This window comes from Eurosta solidaginis, chromosome 5 (genome assembly GCF_040869045.1).
Source record: "Eurosta solidaginis isolate ZX-2024a chromosome 5, ASM4086904v1, whole genome shotgun sequence".
Classification (NCBI taxonomy): Eukaryota; Metazoa; Arthropoda; class Insecta; order Diptera; family Tephritidae; genus Eurosta; species Eurosta solidaginis.
The window spans coordinates 145324739-145335658 of record NC_090323.1 but is presented as its reverse complement, the minus strand read 5'-3'; positions in this window follow the sequence as shown (position 1 = coordinate 145335658).

The following is a 10920-nucleotide window of genomic DNA, read 5'->3' as shown; positions in this document are numbered from 1 at the left end:
CTGTGCCACTTTCTTCTTGAAGCGACTAAAACGTTAATGTAAAACCGGCTTAATGGGACGAACGAATCAAATAAAAAAAGTACAAATCCGTTGTCCCCTGCTGCCACCTTGTATAGTTCCGCCATGGATGTTACGGTCAAACCAAAGAGGATAAATATAATAAGAGCCGTCACTCCATATTTTTTAGGCACATTGTTTACTATATAGTTTGGCAGCTTAAGTAGAGGTTATGTTGCGAATAGAGTGGAAGGCAGTGGACTAGGCAGTCGAATGTCATATAATGAAGGAATGGTGTTCGGAGTTTTTTCAAAGTTAAAAAAAAAATGATAAAAGCTTTAATATAAATAAAACTATTGTTTTAATGACAACAAAAACGCCATATATATTCTGTATACATTAATTGGCAAGGATTATCTCACCTTAAAATTTGAATTAAAAAATCTAAAGTTTTTTTTGAAACTGAGTCGAGAACTGTGCGTGTGAATGTGCGAATTTTCACCGATCAGCTGTTAGTTGCGCTACTTGGTAAAATTTACAATGTTTAGGCATTTGCTCGATGTTAACTGAGAGGCAGTCGCTACTTTTTTTTTTGGCGAGATGTTTATAAATGACTTCTACACATTTTCGTGGGTGTCTTCTTCCGACTGTATTTAATTATTTATTTAATTCTCTTTCCAAAAATCACAGTTGAACAAGGTGCCTACACGGCATGGATAAATGCGAACCAATTATAAACGGGACATTTTTGAATTGCCTCCCATTTATCCATGCGGTGTAGGCACTTTATGCAAACGTGCTTTTTGGAAAGAGAATTAAATGATTAAATACAGTAGGAAAAATAAACACAAATACCCCATGAAAATGTATAGAAGACATTTATAAACATCTCGCCCAAAAAAAAAGTAGCGACTGCCTCTCAGTTAACATCATTGTTTACTACATATATAGTTTGGCAGCTTAAGTAGAGGTTATGTTGCGAATAGAGTACTAAGAGCTCTACCGTTGCTTATGATATACTTTTCGACTTAAAATAAAGAATATTGTGGTTGTTGTTGTATTAACAGTGAGAATATTGTGGTAGAATGTAAATACATATTTTAGCACAAATTTATACAAATAAATGTTCTTTCTTAAAAGAACCAATTTCCTTAAACTATTTCGATGCATTCCCTTTAATTTAACAAGTGAAAAAACTCCTATGAAATGACAGAAAAATCTCCCTCTCCCTCACATTCATAATACCTACTTTTCTCCCATAACCGGTTTCCGCTTTTTCGAACATTGTTTAAAATAGGAAGAAAGGGAGAAGTGATAAAACTCACAAGGAATTTTTATTTAGAATACGAGGAATGGGAGAAGGGAGAAAACTCGCACGGAATTTTCGTTTAGAATTGGGCTGATAATGAAGGAATGGTGTTCGGAGTTTTTTCAAAGTTAAAAAAAAATGATAAAAGATTTAATATAAATAAAACTATTGTTTTAATAACAACAAAAACGCCATATATATTCTGTATACATAAATTTGTAAGGATTATCTCACTTTAAAATTTGAAATAAATAATCTAAAGTTTTTTTGGAACTGAGTCGAGAACTGTGCGTGTGAATGTGCGAATTTTCACCGATCAGCTGTTAGTTGCGCTACTTGGTAAAATTTACAATGGTTAACATCGAGTAAATGCCTAAAAAATATTGAGTGACGGCTCTTACAAGCCAACCTAATAAAACCGCACCGTGTTTTTTTAGCGCACGCAAACAACCGGCGTTTTTTGCCCGAACCCAAATAAGCATGGTTCAACTATATACAGGTTGGCTCATCTGTAAAGCAACAAAATCAGACCAATTCTAAATATTCTCGCGGATTTTTTTATTCCCGCGGAAAAATTCCTCCAATTCTGTTCTCCTAGGGAGAACAATAATTGGGGAATAGGAATTTCGAATTTTCGAAGTCAGCTGTTTTGTCAATTGAAATTTCGTTGCACATTTCTTATTTTGTTTAAAAAATTGAAAAGTTTAATTACTGTTGCAAATTTGTTGCAAGTTAAGAAATAAAATATAAACAATGCACAGTATTTATTGCATTTCATGTGGTATTCACTGAAATGAGTAATGAATTGGTGCCACAGCAACATCAACAGCGGAACATAAGAAGAAGACGGCCGCATAACACAAATCTGCCGGAGTTGCTTGCTTTCATTCAGCAAAGCAATTTTATGGCGGCCAAGTTGAGTTGAATTCGTCCTTCGTCATATGCCAAACTCTATTTAAGCCTTCTTAAAATCCTTGCGCAATTTCTGGATGGCTGCATCAAATAAACGAGAGCTCTTCCGTTGCTTATGATATACTTTTCGACTTAAAATAAAGTATATTGTTGTTGTAGTTGTTGTATTAACAGTGAGAATATTGTGGTAGAATGTACATACATATTTTAGCACACATTTGTACAAATAAGTGTTCTTTCTTAAAAGAACTAATTTCCTTTAACTCTTTTGATGCATTCCCTTTAATTTAACTAGTGAAAAAACTCCTATGAAATGGCAGAGAAATCTCCCTCACATTCATAATACCTACTTTTCTCCCATAACCGGTTTCCGCTTTTTCAAAAATTGTTCAGAATAGGAGGAAAGGGAGAAGCATTGTTTACTATATAGTTTGGCAGCTTAAGTAGAGGTTATGTTGCGAATAGAGTGGAAGGCAGTGGACTAGGCAGTCGAATGTCATATAATGAAGAAATGGTGTTCGGAGATTTTTCAAAGTTAAAAAAAAATGATAAAAGCTTTAATATAAATAAAACTATTGTTTTAATAACAACAAAAACGCCATATATATTCTGTATACATAAATTTGTAAGGATTAACTCACTTTAAAATTTGAATTAAACAATCTGAAGTTTTTTTTTGAAACTGAGTCGAGAACTGTGCGTGTGAATGTGCGAATTTTCACCGATCAGCTGTTAGTTGCGCTACTTGGTAAAATTTACAGTGGGGAGAAGTGAAAAAACTCACAAGGAATTTTTATTTAGAATACGAGGAATGGGAGAAGGGAAAAAACTCGCACGGAATTTTGGTTTAGAATTGGGCTGAATATGTCTGTTCAAATTGTCAAAATCTGTGTATTGGTGTTGGTGCGAATGTGTAAGTAAAATGTTGCCAATGTGTTGGTTTCATTTTGAGTTTGCCATCTCCTTTTGACAATCCCTTCGACCTTGCAATGACATAAATAAAATCAGCTGATGAGATGAGCCAACCTCTACATAATTGAACCATGCAAATAAGCATGCGTTGCGACAATGTAAAGCATGTGTGCAAACGTCAAATCTAAATGTCACGCAGAACAAAAATTGGAAATCGAGTTAGGTTTTCACGCAGCAAATTCAATTTGAGTTGCTCTCATACAAGTTGTATGTGCATTAGACATTTTTGACAGGAAATGACTTGCGTGCGTTTATATTAGGTTGGCTTGTTATATCTATCTTTTTTGATTTCAGTTGAAGTGATGATTTGACAGATAAGTGAACAGTTGATCAATTTGTGGCGGACATTTAAGCACAAAACCGATTTTTTTATACTCAACGTGCTTTGCACACAGATTATATTAACTTTGATTGGATAATGGTTGGTTGTACAGGTATAAAGGAATCGAGATAGATATAGGCTTCCATATATCAAAACCATCAGTATCGAAAAAAATTTTATTGGGCCATGCCCGTCATTCCGCCCGTACGTTAACACGATAGCTTGAGTATATATTGACATTAGTATTGAAAATGAGCGAAATCGGATGATAACCACGCCCCCTTTTTATATATATAACGTTTTGGAAAACACAAAAAACCTGATTATTTAGTAAATAATACACCTATAATGTTCAAATTTGACATTTGGACTGATATTGAAACTCTGGATAAAAATGTTTGAAATGGGCGTGGCACCGCCCATTTGTGATAAAATCAATTTTACAAATATTATTAATCATAAATCAAAAATCGTTAAACCTATCTTAACAAAATTCGGCAGAGAGGTTGCCTTTACTATAAGGAATGCTTTGAAGAAAAATTAACGAAATTGGTTAAGTACCACGCTCACTTTTATATAAAAGATTTTTAAAAGGGTCGTGGACGAATATTATATATAATACTATATATTTGCAAAAAAAAAGAGCTTTATATCAATGGTATTTCATTTCCCAAGTGGATTTATAACAATAAATAGGAAAAACTTCAAATTTTTAAAAATGGGCGTGGAACCGCCCCTTTTATGACTAAGCTATTTTCTATGTTTCGGGAGCCATAACTCGAAGAAAAATTAACGGATCGTAATAAAATTGGGTACACAAATTTTCCCTATAGCAGGAAATATTTCTAGAAAAAATGGACAATATCGGTTAAAGACCACGCCCACTTTTATATAAAAGATTTTTAAAAGGGTCGTAGACGAAAATAATAAGCTATATCTTAGCGAAAACAAGCTTTGTATCAACAGAATTTTACTTTCGAAATTGAATTATAACATTAAATTGTAAAACACTAAAATTTTTGAAAATGGGTGTGGCACCCCTTTTATGAGAAAGCAATTTTCTATGTTTCGGAAGCCATAACTCGAAGAAAAATTAACATATCGTAATGAAATTGTGTACACATATTTTCCTTATAGCAGAAAATATTTCTGATAAAAATGTACGGGATCGGTTAAAGACCATGGCAACTTAGATATAAAACAAGTTTAAAAGGGTCGTAGACTGGAATAATAAGCTATAACTTAGCAAAAAATAGTTTTGAATCAATGATATTTCACTTATCAAGTCTTACTGTAAGAGTAAATGGGGAGAAATGTTTCTTTTAAACGGGCGGTGCCACGTGTTATGTAGAAAAGTAATTTAGCTGAAATGAAATGTACAATTGAAGCTCACGCTGATTATATAATGTTCGGTTACACCCGAACCTTGACAACTTTACTTGTTATTAATAGCAAAATGGATATTAGCGTAGATTTATTTTATACGGACGAAAATGTTGATAGCAAAATTGATATGTCGCGATTACGGAAAAAATTGGAGTAATCACTTCAATCCCTTGGAACTACCAAGCACCGAGTAAGAAAACGTTTAAGTGACAAATGATGAGCTTCTAATTAAGTTATTTTGCAGATTTGTAAGTTGTTTTCGGTGTAAGTAAGGAAGCATTTTGCTCCTTACTAAACAAAATTAAGGACCCTTTCCGCAAACTCTTTCGAGGGACGGTTGTTGTTGTGGACTGAACAACATTACAGTTATTAAAGAGGTTTTAGATATTATTAAGGAGCATATTTGTGCGGAGGGGATTAAAACCCAAAAGACTGCAGAGGAGCAAAGCGCTTCAAAAATCGCATTTTACTCTAAAACAGGATTCCCAGGAGTAGTGGTAGTATCGATGGGACTCACGTTCGCATAACTTCACCTATTTTGGCCGCATCTTAACTGCGCCTTGCCTCGTCCAACTTCGCGATTTCGATTCATAAGGTCAAACAGTTTTTCAATGTAATCCTTCGTTGAAACCTTGTTTCTTCCATAAATATATACAAAACTAGCAGATCTGGCAGACGTTGTTCTGCCCTAAATTTTGCCTATCTGCATTTTTTAATAAGCTTTTTCCGTCTAACTCTGCCCTCCCCCACCCCTCTTCACTTTTTCTTGATCCTTTTATTCACTCCTCCTTCCGTCTTTTTCGCTTCATCTATCTCCATATTCGTCTCATTCTATTTATTTCTCAGTATCCTTCGTCTTCTCTCTTTTCTCTCTCTCTCACCTTCTCATTCTTCTTGATCCCTTATTGCCTACCCCAGAGGGTGGTATGTATTTTGTTCCAGTCCCAGTCCCACTCCGAGTGTCAGACCCGGTCCTAGTTCTAATCCCAGTCCCAGTCCGTCTCTGGTTAACTTCCCCGAAAAAAGGATCGTAAATACTAATATAGGCAAATTTATATACCAAATTTTCAAATTTTAAATTTTTTCTAAAAAAAATCATAACTCATGAATGGCTAAACCGATTTAGGATTTCAAAATCAACTAACCATCATCTCTCCTTCCTATATCTTTCCTAAAAATTTCATGGCAATCTTTCTATCCGTTCTCGAGTTATGGAGTGACAATCAAAATGTACACTTCTTTTTATATATATAGATTTACGATTATAAAGTTTGTTTAAATTTATTTAAAAGAGGGTTAATTACCCGCTTTCCATGTGTTTTTTTCGGTAACGGTTTTTATCAAAAAATATCAAAGGTATCAAAAGACGCGTTTCAGCCTCCGTTTTTAGAATCCGAAAGCTTAAATTTAAAATTTTATTTCTGTCAAAAGATATTTCCAAAAAACCGAAAAATGGCTCCGGAGCGCTCCGAAACCGGTGGTGGGATCCATAGTATTTTTGCGCAGAACACCTTTCTGCATTGGCGGCCTTCGGCCGCGCTTATAAAAAATTACCCTGTGTGAGTCCAACACAGGTTTGGAGACCAAAACTATATCCGTGCAAAACACTTTTACCCACAGATTTTCTTGTGGGTACCCAAAAATTATCAAAATTACAACAACCACATGAAAATATTCAATTTTGTTTGCAAATATCTCCGAAAAGAAAAAAATTCCAATATCCGCTTTCGGATTCGTGATCCTGGGTCCAAAGCGCGTCTTTTGACACCTCACCTATTTTTGGACGAGTTTTAGCAGTTGTGAGCTAAAGTAAAGAATTACCGTTGAATGAACTGCTACAGATTGCTTCTATACCAATAACGCTGGTAGCGTCTACAAAAGGTTTCATATTCTGCACCGATGCATCCTGTGCATTAGCATTCATTTGAACACTAAATTCAGGAGCATTTCGAGATAGTATTTTCCCTACCTCATTAAATTTTTTTTCTCGCAGCTCAGCATACACATTTTCTCCTGAATTCATAAGAAGCGTTTTCTTTCCAGCTACAAGTTGTGATTGCCATAGAGTCACCTTTGGTCATAGATGAAGTGATTGCCATTGTGAATGATGACTAAGGCAAGGTGCACACGAGGCTACACGTCATAGACGCTGCAGGCGAAATTTGTGCACGTTGATGCCGAATACATGTATTTGAATGGAGAGCTGCATACGAGGCGTCAGCTGCATGAAAGCGACAAAGCATGAAATTTTCGTGTAGCTAAGCGTACAGCAATGTTGGTCGCTGAGCGTACGTACGCTTGAAAAAAAGGAAGAACAAGATGTTTGTTTACATTTTTTGTATGCAAATTTGTGTAATTAGTTAAAAAATGTTACTTTAGTTAATAAAAGGGCGTGAAAGGTATATTACTTATGCGAAAAAGAGTATTAAACACCACAACAGCTTGGTTAGACATTGTTGAAGCATTTAAAAGGCTAAAAAGTGTTGGAAACTAGAAATCACCCTTTTCTCTAGTCCGCGGTGGTTTAAAATTGCCTTTCATAATTTACAAAGGCACGGGGATGCAAACAACGTTTAATACCTATTTTCCTTTGGTTTGGGGGACGGATATAGCTGAAGAAATTTAATTTTTTATTTTTTTCAATAATTGTTTGCTTTTTGTAGCGACGCTCGAAAGTAGCTTCGTGTGCAGATCTTGAAGCGTAGAGAAATTGTAGCTATATCAAAGTGGAAGGAGTAGGGTCTGCGGTATACTGTGCTGATCCGGAAATAAAAGTATTCCACAGGCTGCCGGATTTCTGTAACGTTTTCCAAACGGAAATAGTAGCCGTAACCAAAGCAGTAGAAACCCTGGAAGAAAATAGCCCAAGCTGCAATCGTGTTAACTTTTATATTGATGGTCAAGCAGCAATTAAGGCAATAATCTCGCATAGCACAGCATCTAAATGCGTGTTCGAGTGTAAGCAGTCCCTGGAGAGAATCGGGACAGGGAGAAGCATACATCTATATTGGGTCCCAGGGCATATGGGAATAGATGGGAATGAAAAATCGGATCAACTAGCTAAAAAGGGCGCGTCCCTTGAAGCTTGCTCCGTAGACGTCCCAATTAGGCTGGGCGAAATTAAGCGAAGGCGAGAGGTGCACATGATCGACCAAGCAGGAAAGGCGTGGGTTCAAGCGCGGGGCTGTAAAGTGTCGAAGATTATGTGCAGGTCTTACAACCTTGGACTAACAAAGTTGCTCCTATCATTAAAAAGGACACTGCTTTCTGGCGTCACATGCCTTTAAATTAGGCTTGGTCAGTGATAGCAGATGTAGGAAGAAACGATTGAACACGTTCTGTGCTCTTGCCCTGCGCTTGCCAGGCTAAGACTCCAGCTATTAGGAGTGATACAGCTGTCAGATCTAGAAGAAGCAAGTGGCTTAAATCCTAGGCAGCTTCTAGTATTTGCTAAGAGGACGGAGTTATTTTATAACATAGGTCCTGGGTTTTGATAGGGTTTTTCAGTTTGGTCGTTAAAACAAACTTCTGGTAACACTACGGCCTTATTCAGTTTATGTGAGGTCCTCATGGACCGGCCAGTTCAACCTAACCTAACCTTATGGACGTTCGGCAACAACAAAATACACATCAGGATTACGTTTTCACTTCTGCTTCTACCTTGTAATTGTATCATGATTCAGCCGTTATAACCATAAAACTATCACAAATCACACACAGAAGATTGCCCTGCAAAAATTGTTGCATTAGGTGTTCCATTTTCTTCATGTTGGAGTACTCTAACAATACTCCTTTGCAATGCGTTTGCGGACCACCATCAGCCGATAATTCCTCGTTTTTTAACGACCGTGATCCCGACACGATGACGATCAAACAGAGTTGCCAAAACTAAAATATTGCATACAAATAACTGATAATAAAATTTTACTATGGCAACTCTGATAAAATACAACCGCGCACTTGTTTTAAGCCGGAGTCATTGGTGCCGCATGTCGTATCGCTGTATCCGTATCCCTAACGTAATCAGCTGTTTATCGTTACGACGGTAACCAAAACCCAATTGGTTGGCTACGATACGGTTACGACCTTAGCGGCACCAATAATCGATTGCATTGATTCTCATAAGGTTGGTCGAATCAGCTGTTATAAGGTTACCGTTACGGTTACCGATAAAGCACCAATGTCTCCAGCTTTATGTATGCACATAAATCGTGCTAAGCATGTTATTATTGTCTCAGATCCGGAAGGAAATTTCAATCCCGAAAAACAACAATTTCGCCTTGAACAGTAACGGTATGGCAATGCTTTTAGCAAAACAACAAACATTATGAAACTTCAAAAATCCCCAAATACGTCAAAAAATTCTGAGTTGAACTACCTTCTTTTTTATACCATGGTTTTACATGATGGAATTATAGAAGGGGGCGCATTTCGTATGTAAACATTACCCTTCAAAAAACGCGAGTACTCTATAAATAGTGTAAGCAATACTCCTTTAGGAGTATAGGAGTGTTCCGAAACTAATCTGTATTCATACAAAAAATTTGCTCCAATTAACATTGCGATGTCCTAGGAGAGGAGTAGGCGATCCCACTCTCGCTTTGTTTGTGAGTATTTCATAGAGTACATACGTGAGAGTACTTTCCAAAGTACTTTCACTGTAGTACTCCATGGAGCACCCACAGAGGATCATATGCCAAAGTACTAAAGAGGAATTGTGTCGGAAAGAATTATCGGAGTGAATTTAATTTAAAACGAAAGTAAATATACAACTTTTATATTTTATACTACGAATATTCTTATGTTATTTAGCATTTGAGTGAATAAAGAAACTAATATTTCTCTATACTATAGTATGTATACATAAAACCAGTTCGCGGTTGCATTTTATCAGAGTACCCATAGTAAAATTTTATTAACAGTTTTTTGTATGTAATATTTTACTTTTGGCAACTCTGTTCGATCGTCATCGTGTCGTGATCACGGTCGTTAAAAACGAGCAATGATCGGCTGATGGTGGTCCGCAAACGCATTGCAAAGGAGTATTGTTAGGGTACTCCAATATGAAGAAAATGGAACACGTAATCCAACAATTTTTGCAGGGTACCTCCATTTTTGGTATCATGTTAACACCCCTGCAAAAATCGCGAGTACTCCATGCATGCATGTATGAAGTACTCGCTATGTACCAACCGAGTGATCCAAAATTAACCACACTTTATACAAAAAATATGGTCCAATTAACATTGCGATGTCCTAGGACTGGACCATATACTCCAGCTCCGCATTACATCAGAGTAATCCATGGAGTACCCACAGTCCAATAAACATCGTGTAGTGATTACAATCGCTAAGAACGAGCAATGATCGGCTTACAATATGTTCGTGTAGAAACATGAGTTAGTCCATTGCTGCATTACAGTGGAGTATAATGGTAAGTACTCCAGTGGAACACATGATCCAACGATTTTTGCAGGGACCATAGCCAGATAAAACAGCTGATCGAACCCACCTTATAAAAATTAATGTAATCGATTAATGGTGCCATACCATAACGCTAAAGCCATAACTATACCATAGCCAACCAATTGGTTTTTGGTTTCTCGCCATATCCATAACCTAAAAATATTTGAGTTGGTGAATTTAATAACTTCTTTTAGATTTTATTCATTGTTTTAGATACGTTGTGACTAAGAGATTTATTTTTTGTGGAATATATTTGTAATTTTTTGCGTTTTCTTAATTTTTATGAAATTTTCACGATTTTTAGTTAAGGCACCATTGAGCTATCACATTGGAGATGGTTATGGATACGTGTATGGTTACCACTATGGCGTTAGGGTTAAGGAAGTTTAATTAGCCCTTAATGTGGTCGATTAATGGTGCCTTAACCTAAACATCGTGAAAATTTCATAAAAATGAAGAAAACGCAAAAAACTACAAACATATTCCACAAAAAATAAGTCTCTTAGTCATAACGTATCTAAAACAATGCATAAATCTACAAAAAGATATTAAATTC